We start from the raw sequence: 14,293 nt of genomic DNA, 5'->3' as shown, positions 1-14,293 counted from the left end.
TTGTTACTCCAGGTATCTCTTGACTTCCTACTTTTGCATTCCAATCCCCAATGATGAATAGAACATCTTTTTTGGTGTTAGTTCTAGGAGGTCTTCTACGTCTTCATGGAACTGGTCAACTTCAGCTTCTTCAGCATCAGTGGTAGGGGCATAGACTTGAATTACTGTGATGTTTAACAGTTTGCTTTGGAAATGAACCAAGATCATTCTGTTGTTTTTGAGGTTGCACCCAAGTACTTCATTTCAGACTCTTTTGTTGATTATGAGGGTTACTCCATTTCTTCTGTGGGATTGTTGCCCACAGTAGTAGATATTACAGTCATCTAAATTAAATTTGCCCATTCCTGTTCATTTTAGTCCACTGATTCCTAAGATGCTGAAGTTTATTCTTACCATCTCCAGGTTGACCATGTCCAGTTTACCTTGATTCAGGGGCCTAACATTCCAGGTTCCTATGCAATACTGTTCTTTGAAGCATCAGATTTTACTTTCATCACCAGACACATCCACAACTGAGCGTCATTTCTGCTTTGGCCCAGCTGCTTCGTTCTTCCTGGGGCTGTTAGGAGTTCTCCTCCACTGTTCCCCAGTAGCATACTGGACACCTTCAGACCTGGGGACTCATTTTTCAGTGTCATATCTTTTTGTCCTTTTATGCAGTTCATGAGAGTCTCACGGCAAGTGTACTGGGGTGGTTTGCCATTCCCTCCTCCAGTGGATCACATTTTGTCAGAACTCTTGACTATGACCCGTCCATCTTGGGTGGCCCTACATGGCATGGCTCAAAGCTTCATCAAGTTACACAAGCCCCTTCTCCACGACAAGGCAGTGATCCATGAAGGGGATATATTCCAAAAGAATTGGAAGCAGGATCTTGAAGAAATATTGGCACCTCTATGTTTGTCACAGCATTATACAATTGCCAAGAGGTGGAAGCAGTCCACCATTCATCTGTAGACAGATGAATGAATAAAGAAAATGTGATATAAACATACAGTGGGACTTCTCTGGTGGTCCAGTGGCTGAGAAGCCACCTGCTGATGCAGAGATCACGGGTTCGATCCTTGGTCCGGGAAGATTCCACATGCTTTGAGACAACTAAGCCCGGGGTGCCACAACTGCTGAGTCAGTGCACCCTCGAACCTGTGCTCTACAACAAGAGAAGTCACTGAAATAAGAAGCCCATGCAGCACAACAAAGAGTAGCCCTGCTTTCTGGAACTGGAGAAAGCCCTCACATAGCAGTGAAGACCCAGCACAGCCAAAATTAAGTAAATAAATAAATAAAAATTTTAAAAAGATCCTGCCTCTATCCCCCCAAATACATTAAAAAAAATACCATACAATGGGACATAATTCAGCCTTAAGAAAGATGGAAATCCCATTATATGCTACAACATGGACAAACTTTGAGGGTAGTATATTGAGTGAAATAAGCCAGTCACAAAAGGACAAATACTGTATGATTTCTCTTATATGAGACATCTAGAACAGTCAAAGTTATGGAGACAGAAAGTAAAATGGTGGTTGCCAGGGACTGAGGGGAAGGAGAAATGAGTTGTTTGATGGCTAAAGCATTTCAGTTTTACAAGATAAAAATACTTTAGAGATCCATTACAGAATAATGTGATCATGGTTAACATATTGAACTGTACATTTAAAAATAGTTGAGGGAAAGTTTTATATTATGTCAGTTTTTTGCCACAGTTAAAAATTAAAAAAAAAATAATTTTAAATAGTTAACATGGTTACCATGGAAACAACTACGGGTATGATAGAAGGAGTGGTGAGTTGGGGTCAGTTTGAAGACTGAAGTTGTAGACCTAGCCCTGTCAGTTCCTAGCTGTGTGACTGTGACCTTGGACTTGCATTTAACCTCTAAGTCACAGTGTCCTCCCTGATAAAATGGAGATCATGTCACTACTTCAAAGAGTTTTGCAGGTAATCATCTCACAATTTTTAAAATTGCACTATTTAATTTTCGGTGTTTATGAAAAGATGAGTTTTTCCCAAAAAACTCAAAAAAAAAAAAAAAGTTCTGCAGGGTTAAGTGAGATAGTGAGATGATGTGTGTGCAAGTTGGCAGACCTAAAGCACTGCTAGTTGGTATGATGATGGGTTTCTCTATTAGCTGGCTTCCCCATTGTGGCATCTGGCCATACCTGGACTTGGAAGGATGTTGAGGCACTGTGTGAGATAACTGAGCATCTCTCTTCCATTTGTCCTGCTATTTTCTTCAATTCCAGGTTACAGATTTTAAAAGTGGAGTGCCTAACCTGGTTGCTGATCCTGTTACCAGCAACCATTTTTTTTCCTGGCTGCACCAGAAAAAATCTTTGTTCCCCAGGCAGGGATTGAACCTGCACCCTCTGCAGAGGAAACACAGAGCTTTAACCACTGGAACACCAGGGAAGTCACTCAACAACTGTTCTTACTGACTTCTCAACCAGGCAAGTTCTACTCGCCTCCCTTTTCTTATTTGAGTTAATCCAGTCATAGAATTGGAGAGATTAAATACAAACACGAGGAAATAGAATTGCAATGCAAGATAGTAGGATAACTACTAAGACTCTTAGAGTAGCTAGGACCCCTTCTTTGGGGAATGGGAAGAAGGGTTGGCATTTCTGGTGGGAGGAAACCTCATGAGCAAAGTTTGGGGATAAAAATAGATGAGAAAAGTTTAAGGGACAAAGAGGATACAAGTCTGCTTGAAATAATGAGCTTGAATGATGAGAAAGAGGTATAGATAATGGGAAGGACTTCAGTAGAAGCTGAGGGTACTGGATTTTGAGCAGTGAAGAGTTTAGTCATTTCAGTTTGACAGTGGAAGTTTGATCTGTTTAGTGTGGGTTTTAGACTAAAATTATTCTTGGACCTAATGCAATTACAATGAAATATCGATAAGCTATTTAGGAGAGCTACAATATGATTCCAAAATTCAACTATGCAAGTCATCAGGTGAGAATAAGGAAGAAAAAGACTTAAAAGTATAATGAAAATGGACTTGTCATGACAATAAATGATGGTGGGAAAATTGGTTATTTATAAAAAATCAATTTAGGTTCTTACTTTATACCATATGCCAAAATTAATTCAAGCTCAACTAAAGGGTATAGTATAAGAGAGAAATAAAAATTAGAAGATAATGTTGATAAATGTCTACTTTCTGAATGAGAAAGGATATTTTTGGACATCAGAATCTCCTGTATGCTGCTGGTGAGATTGTAAATTGGTTCACACATTTAGGAAAGCACTTTGCCCCATCTTGTTGAAGTTGAAGAGGACATACCCTTTGACCTGATGCCTCTTCTAGATATGCACACTGGAGAAACCACAGAACACAAGGAGATGTGCCCAGGAATGTTCACAGCACCGCTGTTCAAGATATAAAATGCTGGGAAACAATCCAAACACCAGAAAATAAGAGGATGAATAAATGGCAGAACATTTGTAAGTAGAATGCTATATAGCAGGGAAAGAGAATGATCCAAAGCATCTCTATCAACATGGTTAATGTCATGTTGAGTGGATAATTATGTTACAGAAGATAATGTACAGTATAATACCAATTATATGCAATCCTAAAATATGAAAACTAAAGAGCCTCTTGATGAAAGTGAAAGAGGAGAGTGAAAAAGCTGGCTTAAAACTCAACATTCAAAAAACGAAGATCATGGCATCTGGTCCCATCCCTTCATGGCAAATAGATGGGGGAACATTGGAAACAGTGACAGACTGTATTTTCTGGGGCTCCAAAATCACTACAGATAGTGACTGCAGCCATGAAATTAAAAGATGCTTCCTCCTTGGAAGAAAAGCTATGACCAACCTAGACAGCATATTAAAAAGCAGAGACGTTACTTTGCCAACAAAGGTTTGTCTAGTCAAAGCTGTGGTTTTTCCAGTAGTAATGTATGGATGTGAGAGTTGTACCATAAAAAAGCTGAGCGGCGAAGAATTAATGCTTCTGAACTTGGTGTTGGATAAGACTCTTGAGAGTCTCTTGGACTGCAAGGAGATCAATCCTAAGTCAATCCTAAAGGAAATCAGTCTTGAATATTCATTGGAAGGACTGATGCTGAAGCTGAAGCTCCAATACTTTCACCACCTGATGTGAAGAACTGACTCATTGGAAAAGACTATGATGCTGGGAAAGACTGAAGGCAGGAGGAGAAGGGGATGACAGAGGATGAGATGATTGGATGGCATCACCAACTCGATGGACATGAGTTTGAGCAAGCTCTGGGAGTTGGTGATGGACAGGGAAGCCTGGTGTGCTAAAGTCCATGGGGTCGCGAAGAGTTGGACACGTCTGAGTGACTGAACTGAACCTAAAATATGAAAATAGTACTACATGATGTTTAGGAACATGTACTTAAATATAACATCATGAGAATAAAAGCCCCCTAGATTCAGGGTCATGGTAACCTCTGAAAAGAAAGGACATGATGGGAGACCATTACATAAGAGGCGTCCACCATAATTTTTTTTTTTTTTACCAAGTCATGAGGCATGTAGGATTTCAGTTCCCTGACCAGGAATTGAACCTGGACCCTCAGCAGTGAAAGCTTGGAGTCCGAACAACTGGACCACTATTTAAAGGAATTCCCTAAAATGTTTTGTTAAAGAAAATGTAAGATGATGCCTATTCTTTATAAAAATCAAAACAATATCTCAGTATATAATTTAAACTTTACCATCTTCCTCTGAGCCATGCCCTCAAATATTCACTGTTAATAGTTCCAGGTATAGTCTTCCAGATCTTTTCTAGATATCTATATATCTATTTATATATCAGGTTTCTCCTAATATAAACGGGGGACTACCTGATCTAAAATTTTATGATTCTTGCTTTTTTCACTTACTGCCATAGACACCTTACCAAATGAGTGCACATACATCTCCCTTATATTTAATAGCTACATAGTATTCCATTGTATGAATGTACCATAATTTATTTTACTATCCCTCAACTGATACATCGGAGAAGGCTATGGCACCCCACTCCAGTACTCTTGCCTAGAAAATCCCATGGATGGAGGAGCCTGGTAGGCTACAGTCCATGGGGTCGCTACGAGTCGGACACGACTGAGCAACTTCACTTTCACTTTTCCCTTTCATGCACTGGGGAAGGAAATGGCAACCCACTCCAGTATTCTTGCCTGGAGAATCCTAGGGACGGCGGAGCCTGGTGAGCTGCCGTCCATGGGGTCGCACAGAGTCGGACATGACTGAAGCGACTTAGCAGCAGCAGCAGCAGCAACTGATACATATATATTTAAGTTGTTTATATATATATATATTTTTTTTTTTTAAATCTTTATTGAATTTGTTACAATATTGTTTCTGTTTTATGGTTTTGGTTTTTTGGCCACAAGGCATGTGGGATCTTAGCTCCCCGACCAGGGATCGAACCAGGCACTCCCTGCATTGGAAGGCAAAGTCTTAACCACTGGACCACCAGGGGAGTCCCTGTTTATATTTTTTTGTTATTAAAATTCTGCAATGAATATCCCTGGTAAACCTTAGGAGTGTTTTTGTTTGAAATATTTCCAGAGGGAGGAATTTTTAAGGCAAAGACTTTCTAAGAATTTATGCTTAGCAATGAAAGAAATCCCAAAGGAAATCTGATATATTCCTGTATGTAAAACAATATGTAAAAAATTCATATAAGTAGATCATAAAAGCATTAAAACTGTAATAGAAAAACAAGCAATGAACACTAACAAACAATTTGCAGGAAAATAAATATAAATGACTACTAAATATGGAAAATATTTTAACTATTCTAGCTCTATAATTAAAGAGATTAAAGTTATAATTAGTTTCAAATTTGGGACCTATCGACTTAGACAAGATGAAAAAGGGAGTAATAATTTTGGCAATGTGGCAGAACTTAATCAAGGACTTAACAAATACTCTTCTCCCTAGACCATTAATTCCCCTATTATAAATTTAATTTGAGGAAAAAAATCAAAGATGTCATAAGCAGACAGTCATTGCATGTGTCTTGGGGTAATGGCTCCTTTTCTTTTTTTCTTTCTCAACACACATGGAGACAGCAGAAAGCCTCATCGCTCATTTTGTGCAACAATCCTCTGCTGTCCTGACCGCAGTTGACAGGACCAGATGTGGGGAGGACCTAGGTTGGACCAGAGTCCCCTCTGCAGGGAGTCTAGCCTAACTTCTGGACGCTGTCTTAAATGGAGACAACGAAAGCGTGAGAGCTTGATCTGCCATTTTGCACCATGTAGCCTGGTCCTCAAAGAAAGTGCCTCTTTAATGAGAGAAAAAAATAGAGGACAAGCATAGCAAGGGATAGAAACAAAAAAAGACCTCAGGGCTTTCCTGTCCTGCTGCTAGTCCCTGTCTGCTGAAGCTGTATGTCCCTGCCCAGAATTTTAATAACAATTCATCCCTTTTTACACCGGCTAAACCCCTGATAAGGCTCCTGCTGCTCTTTAAGTTGTTATTTATTTTTATTGAAGTCTACACTTTGCTGTACAGTAAAGTGAATCAGTTATACGTATACATATATCCACTCTTGTATTTTAAAAAGATTTATTTATTGATTTTATTTTTTGGCTGTGGTGGATCTTCGTTGCTGCATGCGGGCTTTCTCTAACTGCGGCAGGCAAGAGGAGGCTACTTTCTAGTTGCAGTGCATGAGCTTCTCATTGTGGTGGCTTCTCTTATTGTGGAGCATGGGCCCTAGAGAGCTGGCTCAGTAGTTGTGGTGCATGGGCTTAGTTGCTCCACGGCATGTGGGATCCTCCCAGACCAGGGATTGAATTGGTGTCCCTTGCTGCTGCTACTGCTAAGTCACTTCAGTCGTGTCCGACTCTGTGTGACCCCATAGATGACAGCCCACCAGGCTTCCCCATCCCTGGGATTCTCCAGGCAAGAATACTGGAGTGGGTTGCCATTTCCTTCTCCAGTGCATGAGAGTGAAAATTGAAAGTGAAGTCGTTCAGTCGTGTCCGACTCGTAGCGACCCCATGGACTGCAGCCTATCAGGCCCCTCCAACCAGGGATTGAATTGGTGTCCCTTGCATTGCAAGACGAATTCTTAACCAGTGGACCACCATGGAAGCCCATATCCACTCTTCTTTAGATTTCCCTCCCATTTAGGTCACCACAGAGCATTGAATAGAGTTCCCTATGTTATATAATAAGTTCTCATTAGTTATCTACTTTATACATAGTAGTGTGTATATGTCAATCCTAATCTCCCAATTCATCCCACCCTCCAGGCCCCTGCTGCTCTGACTCAAGAGAGAGAACCTAGATTCTACCTTGTCCTGCAATATCCCAGCACACAGAGAGTGAAGGGAAATCAGTATCCTAATTCCTAACTCTGAAGGTGGACTGGGGAAGAGGAGAAGGAATGGAAGGAAGAACTCAACATCAGTTGAGCACTTATTAACAAAATGAAAATAATTTATGTGACTCATTTGGATATTTCCTGGCTATAGCAAAGAATACTTTAAACAAACAACCAAACAAATAAGATGCCAAGCCAGGAATGAATGAGAGCTCTGAGTGGCACAATGTTTAGTTTATATACCACGCCCTCTTTTTCCTTTTTTTTTTCCAGTTGCCTCTCCTGGTCACGAGGTTTTACACTGGGCTCAGATGGTAAAGAATCTGCCTGCAATGAAGGAGACCTGGGTTTGGTCCCTGGGTTGGGAAGGTTCCCTGAAGAAGTAAATGGCAACCACTCCAGTATTCTTGCCTGGGAATTCCCATGGACAGTGGAGCCTGGTGGACTACAGTCCATGCGGTTGCAGACAATCCAACAAGATTGAGTGACTAAAACTTTCCTTTTCACTTCACTGGGCTCCCATAATAATTAGCTCTTGATTATAACTTCCTATAATACACTAGAGTAATATTATTTACTTTATCTTATTCATATTGGAATTTCCTTTGAGCACAGAGTAGTTGCTTAAATATTTGGAATGAGTGCACAAGGGAATGATTAAATAAAATGATAGAAATTTGGTTAGGAACGTTCTCTGATATTAAGTGTTTGAAAGGCTTATTGAAATGTACTGACTTTGATGATGATAATGATTTCTCTTGAAGCTAAGCGTTTGCTCCCATCTGCCTCCAAAGCCAGTGACTTTTAGTTAATTTTAACTTTTCCTCTCTAAAGGTCAACACAGCTGGAATTTTATATTTTGAATGAGTCTCTTCCAATGTTTGTTCTTCAAAAATACTTTTTCATAAATAGTTTGTTTCAGTTGCCAACTGATTTGTTAACCAGGTCACTAACCATCCAAATCTGAGAATATAAGGTTTACTGACTTTGAAACCCATCAAACAGAACATTTTCAAATATTAGAGGTGGCTGCTGCCATTGTCCCTGTTTCAAAGCTCTTTAAGACTAAGGTCTCCAAAGGAGATCTCTTCAATAAGAAGGTTGATTTGGATCCACACTGCAACCTAACTCCACCAGCAAAGCATGCTTCTCACCAAAGACAGAATGGGGCTTCTTTGTTGTTTTGGAAAAAGGCTTGAATATCAAGGGAAATGAGTGAGAAAGTTTTCATGTTTTCTATATATACTATAAAGCACTATATACAAACCAAATTGTATAGACCATTTCCCAGGGTAGACAGGCAGTAAAACAGTGAATTTCAGTGCCTGTCTTCTAGTCTTAACACCTGCCCAAGTTCTGCCACTTACTAGTTGCATGATTTTTGAAAAGAAACTAAACGTTTCCGTGTCTTAGTTTCTGTATCTGTAGAATGGGATAAAAGTACTTGCATTAACAGGTTATCGTAAAAATTAAGAGAATACATGTAAAATGTCTGCTGTAATTCCTGGCTTATAGAGTGGGAGTTCACGTTGATGATGATGATGGAAGACTTGATCCATTGTTTATACCATTTTTTTTCTATATGACATTGTATAGGATATTTAATCTCTGTGTCTTATTAGTCTTTCCTTCTGTAAGATGGAGAAAATAGTAGCCCTGTATTCAATTACTTGGCCATATCATTAGCAAACAAGGATTTAAAAATAGAGGTAACTTGGAACAGTGTGAAAAGGCCTGGCCCCTGGAAGAACTGGATACAAATTGTGGTTCTACTGGTTACTAACTATGTGGAACTGGACAACTTCCCCATCTCATCTTTCTTATTTATAAAATGGAAACAATATACATCTACAGAGATAGGATTCAAACTAAGTAGTGCACAGGAAAGTGAGCTAAATTGCTATGCATGTGTTTGCAGTTATTATTACCAGTACCATACAAGATTGAGTATATTGTCCTTATTGTTCTTTGTTTTGATAACAGTGTATTCAGATTTAAGTTCTCACCCTATTTTGGTTGTCTTGCCCATTGATAACATTTTAGCAGTGATTTACCTTCTGTTCATAGGTTTTACCCAGTTTTATTGATATCTTAGAAGCAATGCTAGCTCTCTATGGCAGGTAAGAATCCTGGATGCAATATTCAACCACAGGCTGCACTTTCTAAAATATGGCCTTGGTGTCTTTAGTGATACAGTAAAAATAACCTACTGAAAAGCAGCAGTTTGCTAAGAATAAAGCTTATTTTTGTGTTTGGTAGGTCACTGCACTTTCTCCTCATATAGGTGTTTTCTAGGGAAACTTAACTCTATAGGTGTAATTCTTAAAGATATCTGCTTTGAATTTTAAAAATAAAACCCAACAAATAAATTTGACTTGATAAATTACATTATGGAAGAATTTCTGGCAAGGTCACTTTAAATAATTTTGTCTCACGCATCAGATCAGAGTTCACCTAAAGATGTCATCCCATAGAAAACTCCAAATTCAGGGCCTAAGAGTAAATTGAGGCTTGGAGAGTTTAAATAACTTGGCCTTGCATTATTAGTCAGGATTCTTTTGGGTATAAGTTATAGAAATGCAATGCCAAAGTAGCTTAAACAAAAGATGGACTTCACTGAATCACACAACAAAAATTAGTTTCCGACATAGCTGAATTCAGCAGCTCCAATCAGGTGGTTAAAACTCAGCATTTGCCAACGTTTTTCCCACAGTATTGGCTTCCTCCAGGCTGGAGGAGAGGGAGGAAGATGGTCAGAATTAGCTCCAACTTACGTCATTTCTATGGTTTATGATTCAAAAGAAAGAGAGGTATCACTCTCAGTTTTCACAGAGCAAATCTTGCGGAAGATCCAGGTGATTCCCTTGGGTCGTGTACCCACCTCTCATGGTTAACAGTTCCCAGACCACATTAAGTGAGGAGTGTGGTCCTCAAAGGAAAAGTGGGTATGGGTGGGAAGCCAATATCCACCGCACCAAGGCTAGGCTATTACTAGAAACAGGCCTAGGACCTCAGTCTTAGTGCTGTTCTGAAGGTTACAAGGAGAAAGAGAAATAGGTAAGCTTAGAGCAAAATAGTTTACACCTCTTTTAAAGGTATATAAATTAGAAATGAACATAAAGTTCTGAAATGATGTTAAATCAAATGACCATTTTTTATTACTTTCAAAAATATGCAGATATTCTACAATGCAAATCCCTGTTATTGCTAATGAATGCTGCCACACGCACATGATAATTTAGTGTGGAAATGGATTGAAAAGCATGTGGCTCATTTCCTTGCTCCTTGTTTTATTTTTATTACAGAAGGGTATTTCAGAATATAATTTTAGGGGGAAAAAAGACAAAACCTCTTAAAGAAAAATTTCTAAATGGATAAAAAGTATTGAAATGTGAAGAAAGTGGATGATTATGGTAATAACTAGTATTTATTGAACAGTTAACATGTGTCAGGCACTATAGTAAGTGCACACATGAATGCATGCTAAGTCGCTTTAGTCGTGGTCTGACTCTTTGTCATCCTATGAACTGTAGCCTGCCAGGCTTATCTGTCCCTGGAATTCTCCAGGCAAAAATACTCTAGTGGGTTGCCATGCCCTCCTCCAGAGGATCTTCCCAACCCAGGGATCGAATCCATGACTCTTAAATCTTCTGCATTGGCAGCCGGGTTCTTTACACTAGTGACATCTGGGAAGCCCATAGTAAGTGCATCGTTGTTGTTCAGTCCCTCAATCGTGTCTGACTCTTTAAGACCCTGTAGACTGTAGCACACCAGGCTTCCCTGTCCTTTACCATCTCCCTGAGTTTGCTCAAACTCATGTCCACTGAGTCAGTAATGCCATCCAACCATCTGATCCTCTGTTGCCCCCTTCTCCTTCTCCCTTCAATCTTTTCCAGCATCAGGGTCTTTTCCAACGGGTCAGCTCTTTGCACCTGGTGGCCAAAGCATTGAAGCTTCAGCTTCAGCATCAGACCTTCCAATAAATATTTAGGATTGATTTCCTTTAGGATTGACTGCTCTAATCTCCTTGCAGTCCAAGGGACTCTCAAGAGTCTTCTCCAACACCACAATTCGAAAGCATCAATTCTTTGGCACTCAACCTTCCTTATGATCCAACTCTCACATCCATACATGAATGACTACTGGAAAAATCATAGCTTTGACTATATGGACCTTTGTTGGCAAAATGATGTCTCTGTTTTTTAATACGCTATCTAGGTTTGTCATAGATTTTCTTCCAAGGAGCAAGCACCTTTTAATTTCAAGGATATAGTCACCATCCACAGTGATTTTGGAGCCTAAGAAAATAAAGTCTCTCACTGTTTCCACTGTTTCTCCATCTATTTGCCATGAAGTGATAGGACCAGATGCCATGATCTTTGGTTGTTTTTTTTTTTCACATTTTAATTAGTTTATTTTCTATTTTTTAACTTTACAATATTGTATTGTTTTGCCATACATAAAAATATGGAACGCTTCACGAATTTGCGTGTCATTCTTGCGCAGGGGCCATGCTAATCTTCTCTGTATTGTTCCAATTTTAGTATATGCGCTGCCGAAGCAAGCACTGATCTTTGTTTTTTGAAAAGTGAACATGAAAGTCACTTAGTCGTGTCCGGCTCTTTGCAACCCCATGGACTATACAGTCCATGGAATTCTCCAGGCAAGAATACCGGAGTGGGTAGCCTTTCCCACCTCCAGAGGATCTTCCCAACCCAGGAATGGAACCCAAGTCTCCTGCATTGCAGGCAGATTCTTTACCAGCTGAGCCACAGGGAAACCCATGTTGAGCTTTAAGCCAGCTTTTTCACTCTCCTCTTTGACCTTCATCAAGAGGCTCCTTAGTTTCTCTTTGCTTTCTGCCATTACGGTAGGTTCATCTGCATATCTGAGGTTATTGATATTTCTCCTGGCAATCTTGATTCCAGCTTGTGTTTCATCCCACCCAGCATTTTGCATGATGTACTTTGCATATAAGTTAAAAGAGCAGGGTGACAATATACTGCCTGATGTACTCCTTTCCCAATTTTGAACCTGTCTGTTGTTCCATGTCTGGTTCTAACTGTTGCTTCTTGACCTGCATACAGGTTTCTCAGTAGGCAGGTAAGGTTGTCTGGTATTCTCTTCTCTTGAAGAATTTTCCGCAGTTTGTTGTGATCCACACAGTCAAGTGCTTTAGCGTAGTCAATGAAACAGAAGTAGAAAGTTTTCTGGAATTTTCTTGCTTTTTCTATGATCTGGTGGATGTTGGCAATTTGATCTCTGGTTCCTCTGCCTTTTCTAAATCCAGCTTGTACGTCTGGAAGTTCTCGGTTCATGTACTGTTGAAGCCTAGATTGGAGGATTTTGAGCATGATCTTGCTAGCATGTGAAATGAGGGCAATTGTGTGGTAGTTTGAACATTCTTTGGCGTTACCCTTCTTTGAGGTTGGAATGAAAACTGACCTTTTCCAGTCCTGTGGTCACTGCTGAGTTTTCCAAATTTGCTTGCATATTGACTGCAGCACTTTAACCAGCATCATCTTTTAGGATTTGAAATAGCTTAGCTGGAATTCCATCACCTTCACTAGCTTTGTTCCCAGTGATGCTTCCTAAGGCCCACTTAACTTCGCATTCCAGGATGTCTGGTTCTAGGTGAGTGATCACACCATTATGGTTATCTGAGTCGTTAAGATCTCTTTTGTATAACCTTATTTAAATCTGATGACTATCCTGAGTTAGGAAGTATTCTTCTGTTCATTTATAGGCCAGGAAACCCAGGCTGTGAAGAGTGAGAAATTTGGCCCAGTTGCTGGCTCTTGGCACTGGAATTCTACCTTGGGTATAGTATCTGATTCCAGAGTCTGTGTTCTCATCATTAGGATTATAATTAGTTACAACTTTAGTCCATGTTTTGTGGCTTCCTTGGTGGCTCAGATGGTAACTGCCTGCCATGCAAGAGACCTGGGTTTGATGCCTGGGTGAGGAAGATCCCCTGGGGAAGGGAATGGCAACCCACTGCAGTATTCTGCCTGGAGAATTCCATGGACAGATGAGCCTGGCAGGCTATATAGTCCATGGGGTTGCAAAGAATTGGAGGTGACTGAGCAGGCACACATTAGTCCATTTAATTGTATATACGTTGACTATTTTACCAGCAAAATTATTGCTTGTAGTACATTAATTTGTCTTTTAGCCTATGTGAAAGAAAGTGCACTGGAAGCATAGGCTTTCTCGTTCCATTTTTTTCCCCCTTTTTTGTTAAATTTCCTTCCCCATCAGCAACACAGGGTCCCTCTTCCTGTTTGATGCATTAGTGACCAAGGACTTCTCACTGCTAGGAATGGAACTGGAACAGCTAGACGTTTTAAATCTCAAGCTATAGTTATACACATTAATCACATGAAAAGCCATGCATAACCTATGACTTTTGAGGTATATCTGAAAATGCAACTGCACTGTTTAAATTGTGATCCAAGAAAATGTCACTGCTGTGGGTGTTTCCTGTGTAGGTAAATGTTGTTGAAAGAAATATAGCACCAAATTTTCTTGTCTACGTAGCTGCGTATATAATCCTTTTGTTGCTTTCCCAAGACAGCAGCTCTTGTCTCAGGCTTTTTCACTATTCTTCCCTCTTAGCTCACAACCAGCTTCATGTACCCTCTACCCCCACTCACAAACTGGGCTCGTGTACCTCTGATGGTACTTAAGTTGATGACACCTCTGATTGTGTCATCTTATCAGCCTAAGTGTTTCTCTCCTGTGGTGGTAGTTTAGTCACTGAGTCGTGTCTGATTCTTTGGGACCCATAGACTGTAGCCCACCAGGTTCCTCTGTCCATGGGATTCTCCCAGCAAGAATACTGGAGTGGGTTGCCATTTCCTTCTCCAGGGGATCTTCCAGACCCAGTGATCGAACCTGAGGACACATGTCTCCTGCAGTTGGCAGTAGGATTCTTTACCGCTGAGCCACCATGGAAGCCCTTTCTTCA

At 40.1% G+C, this 14,293-nt stretch overlaps 1 non-coding gene across 1 annotated transcript; it reads right to left on the bottom strand.

Annotated features, from left to right (window-relative positions):
* Positions 1 to 11,784: 11,784 nt before the first annotated feature.
* On the bottom strand, positions 11,785 to 11,891 carry LOC145515884 (U6 spliceosomal RNA). Its single transcript, XR_014061094.1, has one exon. It is a non-coding gene; the product is annotated as a U6 spliceosomal RNA (small nuclear RNA).
* Positions 11,892 to 14,293: the final 2,402 nt, after the last annotated feature.

The sequence above is a fragment of the Giraffa tippelskirchi genome, chromosome 7, assembly GCF_054371585.1.
Source record: "Giraffa tippelskirchi isolate mGirTip1 chromosome 7, T2T-mGirTip1v1.2.pri, whole genome shotgun sequence".
Taxonomy (NCBI): domain Eukaryota; kingdom Metazoa; phylum Chordata; class Mammalia; order Artiodactyla; family Giraffidae; genus Giraffa; species Giraffa tippelskirchi.
This window is presented reverse-complemented; position numbering and strand designations above follow the sequence as displayed.